The sequence below is a fragment of the Gossypium hirsutum genome, chromosome A11 (genome assembly GCF_007990345.1).
Source record: "Gossypium hirsutum isolate 1008001.06 chromosome A11, Gossypium_hirsutum_v2.1, whole genome shotgun sequence".
Lineage (NCBI taxonomy): Eukaryota > Viridiplantae > Streptophyta > Magnoliopsida > Malvales > Malvaceae > Gossypium > Gossypium hirsutum.
The window spans coordinates 25,275,663-25,279,174 of record NC_053434.1 but is presented as its reverse complement, the minus strand read 5'-3'; positions in this window follow the sequence as shown (position 1 = coordinate 25,279,174).

Genomic DNA, 3,512 nt, shown 5'->3' with positions numbered 1-3,512 from the left:
TTGCATCATGTCATTAAACCATTTATTCATAACTCCATAAATCATCTTCTTGTTCTTGCATAAGAAATTGGGACATTACTACTTGTGTCGTGTTCAGATGTTTGTACTCTGCTATTCGCTTCATCTTGTTCAGTACGTTCAGGTCTATCTAACATATTTTCAATCTATAAGAAAAAAAAATATTAGATCGTATCATGCAAATCACACTATCACAAATTTATATGGTATGTATTTCTAAACACTTTACACATCACATTTATTTCGAGAATTGGTTAAACCGAAGCTCTGATACCAATAAATGTAATACCCTTAACCCATATCCGTTGCTGGAACAAGGTTACGGAATATTACTAAAATTTTCAGATTATTTATAGATAATTTTTGTCAAATACTATTTTTGAGATTATTTATAACGCCTCTTAAATGAATCCTCAAGACCCAATACGAGTATTAGAATCAATTCGGGACTAAATCAGAAACTTAGAAATTTTTTCGTAAAATTACAAAAAAATTTCTAGGTACAGGGGTCACACATTCGTGTGGCGAAGAGACACGCCCGTTTGGTCCTATGGCATGCCCGTGCTTCAGTCCGTGTCTTACCCGGTGTAACTTCCTGACTTGGGTTACACGGCCATCCACACACCCATGTGCTAGGCCGTGTGGCCAATTTCTTTTTCTAAAATTAGGTGCAGTTTTCACATGGCCATCCACACACCCATGTGCTAGGCCGTGTGCCTCAAAAGCTAAAAGACACGCCCGTGTCTTTGACCGTGTGCTCAATTCTGAGTATTCTGTTTCTAAATTTTAAGATGTAAGGGACACATGGCCAAACTACACGCCCATGTGCATCGCCGTGTGCAGACACGGCTAAGACACACGCCCCTATGGAAGAAAATAGGCTATTTAAAGGCCACTTTTCTCACCTTTTTCACAATCAACCTGCATACAACACTCTCATATACCAATATAACCCAATCAAGCAACCAATTCAAGCCAAAAATCAAGCTTTAGACCTGATATGTCATCATACAACTCATTTGCTTAAACTTAGCATATTAACTCCATTCATTGGTTACTATAAACTATTACTAAAATACATGCATACAAACATACATATTTGTATATGTGCTACTCTCAATCATATTACAAGTTTACTTCTTTTAAATTTAACCTTATACATGCCATATAAACCATAAGATACATAACAAAATCTACCGGAGTTATCTGGATAGTGTGAACCGATGTGTTAATTCGATCCTCCGAACTTCTTGAAATTCTACAAAGAACATTGAACAACTAAAGTAAGCTTAATGAAGCTTAGTAAGTTCATTGACTTTAAACATAATTCTTACTGAACATACTAAAACAACTCATTTAAATAAAGCATTCAATACATATTTCCTGCCAATCACAACCTTAGTTGATTTATTTACTTATTTCATACCAGAATTAACAATATCATTGAGTCTTCAACCATTAGTATCAAATATCACTTGCCGAATTATCATCCTTTTTCAGACTAATGAACGTCTTACAGATATGAGTACATCGTAAACGGCAGCCCGAGGGCTGAAAAAAAGCACATAAGTGCTAACAGAAACCCATAGGGTTGAACAGAAGCTCGTAAGAGCTGAACGGAAACCCATAAGGGTTAGACTGATGCTCGAAAGAGCTAAACGGAAACCCAATTGGGTTAAACTGAAACTCATACGAGTTAACTAAAGCTCATTTGAGCTAAACGAAAAGCAAACAAAAAAGTTCGCAACAAATGCCGAACCTCGGTTTACTTAGGAAATTTACTGTCAATTCAACTTTTGCACTGAACGATTGTAATCAATCCGACGTTCTTTCCTTTTCGAACGTTTCAATTCAATTTTCATAATTTCAATAATATTTTATTTTCAATAATAGATATGAATTAATATATATATAACACCATTCATAAATTTAACAAATAACATTAAAAATTTAACCATACGAACTTACCTAGACTAGTTTGTAAAATTTGTTGTAGCTTAGGAACTATTCGGATAATTTCTCTTTTCCTCGATTTTCTTTGGACACTTGATATATAATAAAAAATTTATTCATTCATTAGCACATATATTTCAGCCTCATTTCACTTCACAATTTATACCCTTCAATTTTTGAAATTACTCATTTATCCTAAATTTTACAGTTTTTACACTTTAATCCCTAATCAATTAACCTAACAATTGAACTTATTTTTCTCAATAAACACTTTATTTCATCATTTTAAACTACTACACAATCTTTGAAAATCATAATTTCAACACTAAACTCTATTTCTTAACTTTTTCACAATTAGGTCTTAAAAATCAATTTCTATCAAAATTACTTAATAAAATCATCATATAATAAAATTAGAACTTCAAATCCATGCTTATTCATCATAAAATTCCAGCACTCATTCATAGCAACTTTCAAAATCGTTCATAGAATCAAAAACTAATGAATTCAATAGTTGGACCTAATTGTAAAAGTTTCAAAAACACAAAAATTTCAAGAAAAGAGAAAGAATTGAACTTAGATGATGCAAAAATATGAAAAATCAGCTTAAGACACCCTCCTATGGTGTTTTTGGCTGAATAAAAATGAAGAATTGTCTAGAGATTCAATTTAGTCCAATTTTAACTATTAATTTTATTTCTTTTCCAATTTTACCCCTTGTTCAGACTGGTTTAATTGTTTTCTTGGACACACATGCCGTCCAGCCCTATTGCCCATGTCTAATTGCCCATTTGGTCCTTCCTAAATTACTTCTTAAGTTATTTAATCCCTATTTCTTAAATTAGCAAGTCTTGCTACTTTTTCACTTTAGTCATTTTTAATTAATTGACTATCAAAACGTTAAAATTTTCTAACAAAAATTTAATACTAACTCATTAATACTCTGTAAATATTTATGGCTTGGTTTATGAAATTGAGGTCTCGTTTCCTCGTTTTCAACCCAATTTACCTAATAAATTCTTTTAAATTACAAAATTCAATAATTCAAAAATATTTCTAAAATCTCACTTGACTAATAACTATTAATTTATTAAGTTTCCAAACTCACTCGTTAGATTTAATGATCCCGAATCACTATTTCCGACACTACTGAAAATTAGGCTGTTCCAAGGCTTGGGCAAAATTTTAAGCTAATTTTTTGGGTTGGGCTTTGACCTAGAAAACGGGCCTAAATTTTTTAATTGGCTCAAACCCGACCCAAACCATGAACAACTCTAAACATAACCTACCAAAAATAAATTTATATAATGGATAATAAGGCTAGACCTGTCCATGGGCCAGGTCACCCAACTCGTCACATAAGCCCGTCCAAAAGGTGAGAGGTTTTGGGAAAAATATAGGCCCAAAAAATAGACTTGAGTAAAAAAATAAGTCCTATTTAAAAAAAGATTCGGGTCTCGATAATGACTTTTTAGCTTGGACCCGACTTGGCCCAACCCAAATTTGCAAAAAGAAATTGATGTTTTCCCTCTCTTTGTTGT